Genomic DNA, 13,635 nt, shown 5'->3' with positions numbered 1-13,635 from the left:
ATAATACAAAGCCACTATAATCAAAACAGCCTGGTACTGACACAAGAACAGGCATATAGATCAATGGAACAGAACAGAGAACTCAGAAATTGACCCAAGACATTATGCTCAATAAATATTTGATGAAGGTGGCAAGAGCATACAATGGAGTAAAGATAGCTTCTTTAATAAATGGTATGGGTTCCATTTGACCCAGTGATCCCACTTCTAGGAATATACCCTAAGAAGCCTGAAGCACCAATCAGAAAGAATATATGTACCCCCATGTTTGTAGCAGCACTATTTACAATAGCTAAGATCTGGAAACAGCCCAAGTGTCCATCAGTAGACGAATGGATAAAAAAGCCATGGTACATATACACAATGGAGTACTACGCAGCTGTAAGAAAGAAAGACCTCTCATCCTTTGAGACTACATGCAGGGACCTGGAAAGTATCATCCTAAGTGAAACAAGCCAAGCAGAGAAAGACAAGTATCATATGATCTCACTTATTTGTGGAATATAAGGAACATAACAGTCTGAGGAATGGGGTAGTCCCAGAGATGTGGAAGTGGGGTACAGACTGACAATCTCCAGAAGAGGAGGTGGTGGGGGAGAGATAAACCACAGAACTTATATGCATGTATGCATGAACAGTGGACATGGACAACAAAGCTGGGGACAGAGCAGGGAAGGAAGGGGAGGGGGAATCAGTGCGGGGAAAAAAAGAAACATCTGTAACAAAAATTAATAAAATAAATAAATAAATAAATAAATGTATTGGGAAAATTGAACAGCTACCTGCAAAAAAATGTAACTAGACCATCAACTTACATCATACATAAGAATAAACTCAAAATAAATACAAGATTTAAATGTGACATGTGAATCCATAAAAATCCTAGAAGAAAATGTAGGCAACAAAATTTCAGACATCATACACAGCAGAATTTTTACTGATACATTACCTAAGGCAACAGAAACAAAGAAAAAAATGAATAAATGGGACTGCATCAAACTAAAAAGCTTCTGCACAGCAAACAAACAAACAAACAAACAAACAAAAACAAATAAACATCAAAATAGAAAGGGAACCTGCTGTATGGGAGAGCATAACTGCCAACAATCAGATAAGGGGCTAATTTCCAAAATATATGAAGTGCTCATACAACTCAACAAAAGGAAGACAAAGAACCCAATTAAAGAAATGGGCAGAGTACCTAAATAGACACCTCTCAAAAAAAGACATACAAATGGCCAAGAGACATATGAAGAAATGCTCAGCAGCACTAATCATCAGGGAGATGCAAATTAAAACAACTGTGAGGTATCACCTCACACTTGCCAGAATGGCTACCATCAAAAAATCATAATACCTGGAGAGTATTATGCTAAGGGCAATAAGCCAATCAGAGAAAGACAAATACCACATGATCTCACTTATTTGTGAAATATAATGAACAAGGTTGGCTGATGAATGAAATAGACCCAGAGACATAGAAAGGAGTATGGTTCAGATTGACAAACCTCAGAGGAGGAGGATGAGGGAGATGGATGAGATGAACCAAAGAACTTATATGCATGCATGCATAATCAATGGACATAGACAACAATGCTGGGGTGGTGGGGGATGGGATGGGGAGGATGGTGTCTAGGGGGGGAAAAGGAGAAACATCTGTAACAAAAATAAATAAATAAAAATTGGGGAGGGGGGAGAATATATGTATCCCTATGTTCATAGCTGCACTATTTACAATTGCTAAGATCTGGATACAGTCCAAGTATCCATTAATGGATGAGTGGATAAAAACATTGTGGTACATCTACACAATGGAGTACAATGCAGCTGTAAGAAAGAAAGATCTCTTATCCTTTGAGACGACATGGAGGTACCTGGAGAGTATTATCCTAAGCGAAACAAACCAATCAGAGAAAGACAAATATCACATGATCTCACTTATTTGTGGAATATATGAACAAAATAGGATGATGAACAAAACAGACCCAGAGACATAGAAGTAGGGTTCAGACTGACAAACTTCAGAGAAGGGGGTTGGGGAAAGGGAAGAGATAAACCAAAGAACTTATGCATATAAACATAACCAATGAACATAGACAACAATGCTGGGCAGGTGGGCGGTGGTGAGAATGGGAGGAAGGTGTCAATGAGGGAAAAAGGAGAAACATTTGTAACAAAAATACATTAATTAAATAATAAAAAAAAGGAGTGGAACTAAGAAGTGAAATTCACACTGACAAACCTCAGAGGAGTGGGGGGAGGGAGGGGAAAAGATAAACCAAAGTACTTATATGCATATATGCATAACCAATGGATATAGACAACAATGCTGGGGGCGGGGGCAGGATCAGAAGGAGGGTGTCAATGTGGTGAAAATAAATAAATAAATAAAATTGTATTCTGTTATGCCATAAAAAAAATAAAAACAAACAAACAGGACTTCTGGTCATGATGGCACCATAGGTAAACACGGTACTCACCTCCTCCGACCACCACATCAAAATTACAACTAAATTACAGAACAAACATCCTTTAGAACTGTCTAAAATTGAGCTGAATGGAAGTCAGACAATTATGAAATTAAAGAAGCGGCGACATGGAGATGGGTAGGAAGGGTGGAGGCGGGTTGGCTGCTCCCACACCCACGTGTGTTGGATAAAAATCAGAAGGACACCTCAGCTGTGAAGATCCTCCCTGAGGAGTGAGGGGTCCCCTCCCAAACCAGGCTCCCAGTGCCAGGAATAGAAATCCCTATAACTTCTGGCTGTAAAAACCAGCAGGAACTGAGGCTGAGAGAGGCTGAGGCTGCTGGAACCCTAGGCAGTTCCTCTTAAAGGGCCCACACACAGACTTAGACTTGCTACCTCTGAGCTTGGAGGGGAAGCAGCTTGAGGGATGGCAGAGATATACAGGGAAAAACTGAGATGTTGGGCCCTAGGACGAGGGCTGGAGAGGTGGCTTTCTCCTGGACAGACGTGCTGGTATAGGCTGATGTTGCTTTGATGAGCTCTTCCCTGGAGCTGCAAACAGCTGCCATATCTGGGACTCCACTATTTGCCCCACCCTGGTGATGCCCTGAGGCCCCACCCCATCCAATTTTCAGGCCCACTCAAGCTGTTTCCAAAGGCTTTACCATAGGATTGGCCTGTCTTGGATCCTGCTTCAAAGTTTCCTAAAACCTCTCAAACAAGCAGCATCTGGTCTCAGCCAGCCCCATACATTCTTGTTCAGTGGCCCCAGGCCTGGCACTAGAAGCAACCAGCCTTGGTTCACAACATGCCTTTTCCTGGGAACCTCCAAGCCCAGCATAAGAAGCATTCATGTGCAGATCATTTTGTAGCTTATGCTGGTTGGCCTCAGATAGAACATAGGCAGTGGCTGACCTTCTTCCAGAGATAGCACACCCAGTGGACAGCTTTAGACCACATCAAAACACCACCACCCAACCACCTCCACAAGTGACACACTCAATGAGTGGACTCAGTGGGAACCAGAGTCCTACTGAAGTAACTCTTGCTCTATATGATGGGCTCCTACACAGCTAATCCTCCAAGGTAGTCAGAGGCCAGAGGTCAGTGGGCACAGCCAGTCCTTGCAGCTAATTAGCCTGAGTAAATGCTTCCCATTGATGTGCCAACAGAAATCAAGACTCAATTATAATAGAAGGGTATAGAGTCCACACAAGGGGTGCACCTTGAGGGCCCAGCTGGGCTGATCAGGGAGGCTGTGCCACTGGAACCTACAGGACACCTACAACAAACAATAGGCCACCCTACGAAGCCTAGGAGACATAGCAACTCTACCTAATACATAGAAACAATCACAGGGAAGCAGCCAAAATGAGGAGACAAAGAAAATGTCCCAAATGAAAGAAAAGAATAAAAATCCAGGAAAAGAATAAAACAAAATGGAGATAAGCAATCCATCAGAAGCAGAGTTCAAAACACAGGTTATAAGAGTTCAAGGAACTTGGTGAAAAATTCAGGGAACTTAGTGAAACCTTCAAGGAACTTAAGGAGACCTCCAAGGAACTTAGTGAGAACATCAACATAAAAAAGGACCAGTCAGAATTGAAGGAGGCACTAACTAAAATATAAAAATTAATTTACAGGTAATCAATAGTAGAGTAGGTAAAGCCAAGAAGTAAACCATCGATTTGGAATATGAGGAAGCAAAAAACACCCAATTAGAACAACAAAAAGAAAAAAGAATTCAAAAACATAAGGATAGTGTAAGGAACCTCTGGGGCAACTTCAAGTGTGCCAACATTCGCATCATAGGAGTGCCAGAAGGAGAAGAGAGCGCAAGAATTTGAAAACCTATTTGAAACAATAATGACAGAAAACTTTCCTAACTTGGTGAAGGAAACAGAAAGACAAATCCAGAAAGCACAGAGGGTCTCAAACAAGATGAACCCAAAGAGGTCCACACCAAGACACATCATCATCAAAATGCCAAAGGTTAAATACAAGGAGAGGATTTTGTTACCTACAAAGGAGCTCCCATAAGACTGTCAGCTGATTTCTCCAAAGAAATTTTGCAGGCCAGAAAGGAGTGGCAAGAGATATTCAAGGTGATGAAAAGTAATGACCTGCAACCAAGATTACTCTATCCTGCAAAGCTATCATTTAGAATTGATTGATATATCAAGAGTTTCCCAGAAAAAAAAAAAAAAAAAAAAAAGCTAAAGGAGTTTATTACCACCAAACCAGTATTATATGAAATGTTGAAGGATCTTCTTGAAGAGAAGAAAGGCAAAAATATGAAAAATAAATGGCAATGAATACATATCTATCAACAATTGAATCTACAAAAATGAGCAAGCAGAACAGAAACAGACTCATGGATACAGATAACATTTTGTTGCTTGCCAGATGGGTGGGGGCTGAGGGGCTGGGCGAAAAAGATGAAGGAATTAAGAAGTACAAATTGGTTGTTAGACTGATGAACCTCAAAGGGAATGGGGGGGAGGGAGGGCCGGATGAGATAAACCAAAGAACTTCTATGCATATATACATAACCAATGGTCACCAACAATAATGTGGGGAAAGCAGGGGGTCAATTTGGAAAAAAGGGGGAAACATCTGTAATACATTCAACAATAAAGATGAGTTAAAATTTGAAAAAAAGAAAAACAGACAAACAAGAATGTGAGAGAGAAACATCGATGTGAGAGAGAAACATGGATCAGCTGCTTCCTGCACACCCCGTACTGGGGATCTGTCCTACAACCCAGGCATGTGCCTTGACTGGAATAAAAGCAGGACCTCTGATTCTATGGGATGACGGCTCAATCCACTGAACCACACCAGGCATCTGCTCATTTTTTAATCAAATTGATTTTTTTGGTGTTAAGTTGTATGAGTTGGTGAATATCTTGTCCCATTCAGTAGGTTGCCTTTTAGTTTTGTTGATGGTTTCCTTTGCTCTACAAAAATTTTTTAGTTTGATGTGGTCCCATTTGTTTATTTTTTTCTTTTGTTTCCCTTGTCTGAAGAGGCATATCCAAAAAAATAACACTAAAAGCGATGTCAAAGAATTTACTGCTTATATTTTTTTCTGGAAGCTTTATGGTTTTATGTCTTACATTAAAGTTTTTAATCCATTTTTAATTTATTCTTGTACATGGTATAAGAAGGTGGTCCAATTTCCAGTTTTGCACATTATCTGTCAAGTTTTCCTAACACCATTTATTGAACAGACTGTTTTTACCCCATTGTATATTTTTGCCTCCTTTGTCATAGATTATAATTGACCATATAGATGTGTGCTAATTTCTGGGCTTTCTATTCTGTTTCATTGATCTACATATCTGTTTTTATATCAGTACCATGCTGTTTTGATTACTTATAATAGCCATGTTGTATAGTTTGGTATCAGGTAGCATGATACCTCTAACTTTCTTCTTTCCCAAGACTGCTGTGGCTATGCAAGGTCTTCATATAAATTTTAGGGTAATTCTAGTTCTGTGGAAAATGCAATTGGTATTTTGAGTGGTATTTCATTAATTCTCTAGATTGCTTTGGGTAGTATGGACATTTCATTTGTTTGTTTGTTTAAATTATTACCCAAGGATATGTTTATTGATTTAATATGTACAGAGAGAAAAGCATCAATGTGAGAGAGAAACATCTATTGGTTACTTCCTGTATAAGCCCCGACTGTGAATCGAACCTGCAACTTAAGTATGTGCCCTGACCGGAATCAAACCTGCAATCTATTGGTGCACAGGACAATGCTCCAACCAACTAAGCCACCTGGCCAGGGAAGATAATATGGACATTTTAACAATGTTAATTCTTCCTACCCATGAACATAGCATATACTTCCTTTTTTTTTTTTTTTATCTTCAATTTCTTCAATGTCTGTTAATTTTCCAAATAGGATTTTAGCTCCTGAGTTAAATTTATTCCCAGGTATTTTTTTCTTTTTTGATGCAGTTGCAAATGGGATTGTTTTCTTAATTTCTTTTTCTGATACTTCATTATTGGTGTATAAAAATGCAAGAATCAATCAATGAATGCATAAATAAATGAAACAACAAATGGTATTTCTTTTTCTCTTTCTCTCCCTCTCCCAAATCAATAAAAAATAAAGACAAAAATAAATGATCATTTCTCACAACCTTGTGGTTGGCAACTTGAGCAGTTCTGCTGATCTTGCCTGGGATCACTCATGTAGCTGCTTTCAGCTGATGTGGCTCAATTGGAGCTGCAGAGTCCAGTATGTCCTCAAAACTGCATGACAGTTGGTAAGGGCTGTCGTCTGTGTCTCCTATGTTCTCTTCTGTGAGGCCTTTGTACTGAAGGAGGTTTCACAGGGCTTCTTCACAGCATGCTGGTCAGAGGGTTCCAAGAGAATGAAAGAGGAAGCTGCAAAGCCTCCTAAGACCCAATATCAGAAGTCACATGTCCCTTCTTCCACATTCTGTTAGTCAAAGCAGTCACAATTCTAGCTCATGTCAGCTAGTGTGAGAGGAACTGATATTTGGGACCAGATAATATAGATAATAATACTAATAAGTATGCATGGTGTCAGATGGGTACAAGATATATCAGATGATCACTTAGAAAGTTATATAATGTCTAATCACTGGGGTGTACACCTAAAACTAATATAATATATGTCAACTATAATTAAAAAATAAAAAATAGCCCTGGCCAGTTTGGTTCAGCAGTTAGAGCGCTGGTCCTCAGACCGGAAAGACCCAGGTTCGGTTCCCACTAAGGGCATGTACCTTGGTTGCAGTATGTCCTGCCCAGGTTGAGGTTGTGTGGGTGGCAACCAGTCGATGTGTCTCTCTCTCTCTTTTCCTCCCTCTTTCCCTACTGCTCTATCTGAAGATAGATGCAAAAATGTCCTCAAGCCCTGGCCGGTTTGGCTCAGCGGTTAGAGCATTGGCCTGAGGTCCGGAGAGACCCGGGTTCGGTTCCCGCTAAGGGCACGTACCTTGGTTGCAGTTTGTCCCCAGCCCTGGTTGGGTCGTGTGGGTGGCAACCGCTCGATGTGTCGCTTTCACGTCGATGTTTCTCTCTCTCTCTCTCCCTCTCACTCTATCTGAACAAAATATCGAAAAATGTCCTCGGGTGAGGATAAAAAAAAAAAAAATGTCCTCAAGTGAAGATAAAAAGAAAAAGAAGAAATGATTTAAAAAACTGAACTCAGACTTTCTGAGATTCAGTTTTCTCCTCTGTAATAAAAGGATAATAAGAGGATAATATAGTACTCCTAATTTATTAGATTAGGGAGCTATTATAATAAATGAAATTGATAATTCACACACACAAAGAATATATTGAGCTGGGGATACATTTAGTTTAGGTTTAGTGACAAATGTTCATGTGGTCACTTCCTTATATAGTGGTGAAATTGTAAAAATAATGCTTGGGAATACTCCCATCACCCACTGGGTTGACCTACCTGACACTGTGTCTTCAAGAGGCAAGGCCAATGTTGTATCATACTATGAATTTGTTCTATGGTATTTGGCAATTATGTATATGAGTAGTAGAGAACTGGCTGGTTTGGCTCAGCAGTTAGAGCAGTGGCCCTCAGACCAAAGGACTGCGGGTTTGATTTCTAGTCAAGGACACGCAGGTCGGATCCCTGGCTCTGGTAAGGGTCGTGTGGGAGGCAACAAATCGATGTGTTTCTCTCACATCAATATTTCTCTCTCTCTCTCCCTCCCTCCCTCCTTTTCACTCTATCTAAAACTCAGTAGAAAAATATCCTTGGGTGAGGATTAACAACAAAAACAGCAACAAGGTTTGAGATGTATGGAGCCCAAAGCTAGTTGTGAAACGTTCTTTTCATCACCAGATGTACAAAATTGTAAGGAGAGGGTTCAGTTCTTGAAGTTTGGTCAATGCCAATAGCCTCTTCTTTGAGGAATATATCAGATATTATAAATAGACCAACACCTTCCAATTATTGAGGGAAAATGGTCCCAAATCTAGACTTCTATACCCAGACAAATTACGGATTAAATGTGAGGACACTTTTTCTCTCTTTGAGTGGGAATCCCATAAAAGAGAATTTAGTAGGATCCCTGCATCTGTGGGACACAAAACTATAATACTATCAAACGTCAATTCCACTGTGTGAAGTCCCACATTTTATGAATCTCAGCTGGAAATGCCAGAAAAGAAATTTTGATCAAACATGCTAAAGGAAAGACTGAATTATCTTTTTTTTTTTTTTAATTCTCACCAGAGGACATTTTTCAATTTTTTGTTCAGGTAGAGTGGGAGGGAGAGAGAGGAAGAGAGAGAAACATCGACGTGAAAGGGACACATTGAGTGGCTGCCTCCCGCACAACCCAACCAGGGCTGGGGACAAACTGCAACTGAGGTACGTGCCCTTAGCAGGAACCGAACCCGGGTCTCTCTGGATCGCAGGCTGATGCTCTAACTGCTGAGCCAAACCAGCCAGGGCTATCTTTTATTCTCTCAATGGAAAACATAAAATGTTATAAAATTACCATTAAGAAGAAGCTTTCTGCCCTGGCTGGTTTGGCTCAGCGGTTGGAGTGTCAGCCTGTGGTCGAGAGAGACCCGGGTTGGTTTCCCCTAAGGGCACATACCTTGATTGCAGTTTGTCCCCGGCCCTGGATGGGTCATGCGGGTGGCAACCACTCGATGTGTCCCTTTCACATCGATGTTTCTCTCTCTCTCTCTCTCTTCCTCTCTCTCCCTCCCACTCTATCTGAACAAAATATGGAAAAGTGTCCTCGGGTAAGGATAAAAAAAAAAAAAAAAAAAAAAGAAGAAGCTTTCTAGCCCAGCTGATGTGGCTCAGTGGTTGAGCATCAACCCATGCACCAAGAGGTCACTGGTTTGATTCCCAGTCAGGGCACATGCCCAGGTTCTGGGCCTGATCCCCAGTTGGGAGCATGCAGGAGGCGCCCAATCGATGTTCTCTCTCATCGATGTTTCTGTCTCTGTCCCTCTCCCTTCTTTTCTCTAAAGTCAATAAAGAAAAAGAAGAAGAAGAAACTTTCTAATGTGTTAACTTGGCTACCAGGCTGAACTATGTTTCCCAGCATTCTCTTTCTTATGTTTCTATTTAGGGTGACCACAAGAGACATTTTGGAGGGAGATGTGGAGGCAGGCGAGAAGCAGCAGCCACTTTGTAGCTTATAAATGGTGCTGCTCTCTTGCTGGCTTACCTCCTTGGTGAGGGGCAGCAGCAAGGCCTGCAACTACTCCACCTCCCCCAGGATCCTCCTTCGGCTTCTCCAACTCTTGAACCAAGTGTGTGTCCTTAGCTCTGTGAGGTAGGGCACCAATTTTTCCTGTAGGACACTCACATCATCAGGGTGGAGACAGTTCCAGTCTGTCCCCGTGAGTCTCAGCTCACAATTTTGGGTTTTAACTGGTCCTTACTATCCCCCATTTTACATCAATCTTTCTTTCTACCCTGCCTGTCCTATTTACTTCAAGCTCCAGCTACAGATGCAAAGGCAACAGCCTTATAAAACATGCTTAACCAGATTCCACATGTGTAAGGACAAAGCCCTATAACAAATACATAGATAGATAGATAGATAGATAGATAGATAGATAGATACATGTATACATACATAATTCAAAAATACATAAATAGATGGATAGATGATGGGTGGGTGGGTAGGTAGATAGATAGATAGATAGATAGATAGATAGATAGATAGATAGATAGATGATAGATAGATAGATTTTCTAGTGGGATGTTCCTTCTAGTTGAAAGTATTTCTACTTGAACCTCAACTAATACAGAAGTCATCAGAGATACAAGTAAATTTTCAGAACAATTATTATAGAGGTGTGCTATACAGTTTAATGATAGACTATTTTCCTGGATTTGTGATGTTTGCGGTATTTGTAATATTTTAAAAATTGCAATTTGTTGACTTCTCTTCTCCCTCTCAATAAGTATGTTCTGTCACGTGTAACTTTGTACAATTACATACATTTTAGGCCCTACAAAACCAAGATCCTCTTCTACTTCTCTAGAGAATGTGCTCCATCAAAAAGAGGGGATAAAGCGAGAAGAGGAAAACAGAGGGTCCAGGAAACAGGAGGTTCAACATGGGACAGGGCAAAAGCAATCTGGAGGCTGACGGTGCCTGGAAGCTGCAGGGTGGCAGCGGTGCACCAGGGCTAGTGAGCCCGTAGGTGGGAACAAAAGGATGAAGAACTTCAGGGGAGAGTCTCCAAGAAACTGATCATACATCTCATTTAAAATATATATTAACAGGAAATATATATTTATGCAATAAGTTATAGGATATAGTAACAGATATAAAGAAAATAAGCAAATACAAAAATAAGGCAATTATCAGCAGCAGGGAGAACAAAAAGCTATAAAAGAAAAGAAATGTAAGCATATTGAGTACATGAACCAGCTGTGAATAGTGTTTGTGTAATAGTATAAACACTGAACATTGATTTAAGCAGAAATAATTTAATCATATTGGAAGACTAGCGGGAGAAGGGTTGGGAGGGAAAGAGAGAGATCAACACTATGTGTTTGTGAGCTAATTCTTCAACTTCCACAGAAAGTCAAGTCAATAGGTAACACACAAAATTGAAAAAATAACAGAAGAGCATGTTTCTTAAAAAAGTATGGTAGGAAATATTGAAAGAAATAGCTGAAAAAGTTGAAAGTGTTTGCCCTAGAGAACTGAAAACAGGACTTCTAAAAATTATAAACCTTAGAGAATTATATGATTAAAAGTAAATTGTAATATTAGGAAAATATATTAGGCATATAGTTTTTAAAGTAGGAATTGCAATATTAACATCTGAAAAAATAAAATGCAAGGCAAAATGCATTGAAAAAAATAAGGAGGCTATTTTAAATTGATAGGCGATATAACAGGCGTAAACATTTATTCATCTACTAATATCACTTTGACAGAAATATAAGGAGAAAACAAATCTACAATCTAAGTGGGAGATTTTTAACAAATCTTTCAAAAGATCAGATCAGATAATCAGAAAATATGGGTAGGATGGTTTGATAATAATTAAGTAGCTTGATGTAAAACGTGACCTAAAATACTTTTCACAGTAATTGGGAATAACATATTTTCTTCAAGCACACCCCCACCCCCAAATTAAACATTCTTTAGCCCACAAAAGAAAACAATAAAATTAAAAGAACAGAAATCATACCATAACACCTTCACAAACCACATGTAATAAAGTTAAGATTAAAAAAAAATAGCCAAATGAAACAACAGCAACAACCACCACAATACTGTCCATTTAAGAAATTTAAAATACATGTATGAAAGCTCTTGAGTTAAAGAGGAAATTCAAACTGGAATTAAAAACTATTTTATTCTGGTAAAATATACCTAATATAAAATTTAACCATTTTTGATTATAGAGTTCAGTGGCATTATGTACATACTGTTGTACAATCATGACCATTATCCATTTCCACAAGATTTTTATTATCCCATACTGAAACAAACATTTTAAAAGAACAAAAACATTACATAGTAAAACTTGTGAGATTATCTAAAACAATATGCAGAGGATCTATAGCTTTCAATGAATTTACTCAAAAGCAATAAAGGTTAAAAAAAATTAATTAAGTTCTCAACTCAAGGAGCTAGAAGAAAAAATAAATAAACCCAAAGAAAGTAGAAATAAAAATTAGTAAAAATAAAAATTAATGAACTGGACCAAAAATATAAAATACAAAATAATCAAGATTACAATGAAAATTTGATAAATCCACAGATAAATTTTAACTTAACTTTCTCTGAAACCAATAGAGAAAGCAAACAAAAACAAAATAGAAAATATAAACAATAGAATGAACAAACATGGTCTAAGTAGCACTTGTCAGCTCTGCACTGGGACTGAATATATGATTCTGAACCCAACAATCAATAATAAACATTCTTTTCAAACATGTATCAACATTTACAAAAATTAGCTACATACTATTCCTCAGAGCAAATTTTAGTAATCATCAAATAACCAACCATCATACAGTCCATATCCTCTGACAACAATACAATGAAATTAGTATCAACAACAAAACAAAAATGGCAGGCTAAAAAGTATGTGTCAAAATAATTCATGAGACTTCCAGTCAAGATGGCGGTTAGGTAAATGCAGTATGGCATCCTCCCACAACCACATCAAAGTTACAACTAAACTACAGAACCACCACCATTCAAAACCGCCTGAAATCAAGCTGAACGGAAGTCCTACAACTACGGAATTAAAGAAGCAGCCGCATCCAGACTGGTAGGAATGACAGAGGCACGACGGGCTGGTCACACCCACGTGTGGCGGTTAAAAATCAGGAGGACACCTCAGCTGAGAAGGTCCTCCCTGAGGACTGAGGGGTCCCTGTCCCACACCAGGTGCCCCACTCAGGGTTCCAGTGCCAGGAAGAGAATCCCCATAACTTCTGGCTGAAAAACCAGCGTGAACTGAGGCTCAAGGAGGCTGATGCAGCTGGAGCCCCAGGCAGCTCCTCTTAAAGGGCCCACACACAGACTTATCAGATTCACTCCCTCTAAGCTTGGAGGGGAGATAGCTGGAGGGGCACCAGAGACATACAGGGAAGAACTGAGCTGTTAGACATTGGAGCGAGGGCTGGAGAGGGGGCTTTCTCCTGGACAAATATGTTGTCAGAGGCCTTGTTCCTTTGGTGAGCCCTTCCCTGGGGCTGCAGACAGCCGCTACATCTGGGACTCCAGCAACCTGGCTCACACTGGTAGCCCCGCCCTGGTGATACCCTGAGGCCCCGCCCCACCCAACTTTTAGGCTCACCCAAGTTGTTGTCAGTTGCTTTACCATAAAATTGGCTGGACTTGGATCCTGCTTCAGGTTTTCCTAAATTCTTTCTAACAAGCAGCATCTGGTCTCAGCTAGCCCCATATTTCTCGTTAAGTAATACGTAGAAACAAACACAGGGAGGCAGACATAATGAGGAGACAAACAGGTTCTAGATGAAAGAACAGAAAAAAATCTCCAGGAAAAGAACTAAGCGAAATGGAGATAAGCAACCTAACAGATGCTGAGTTCAAAATACTGCTTATAAGGATGCTCAATGAACTTAGTGAGAACCTCAGCGAACTTAGTGAGGGCCTCAAGAGCATAAAAAAGGACCAGTCAGAAATGAAAG

Source organism: Molossus molossus, unplaced genomic scaffold, assembly GCF_014108415.1.
Source record: "Molossus molossus isolate mMolMol1 unplaced genomic scaffold, mMolMol1.p scaffold_m16_p_1, whole genome shotgun sequence".
Taxonomy (NCBI): domain Eukaryota; kingdom Metazoa; phylum Chordata; class Mammalia; order Chiroptera; family Molossidae; genus Molossus; species Molossus molossus.
This window is presented reverse-complemented; position numbering follows the sequence as displayed.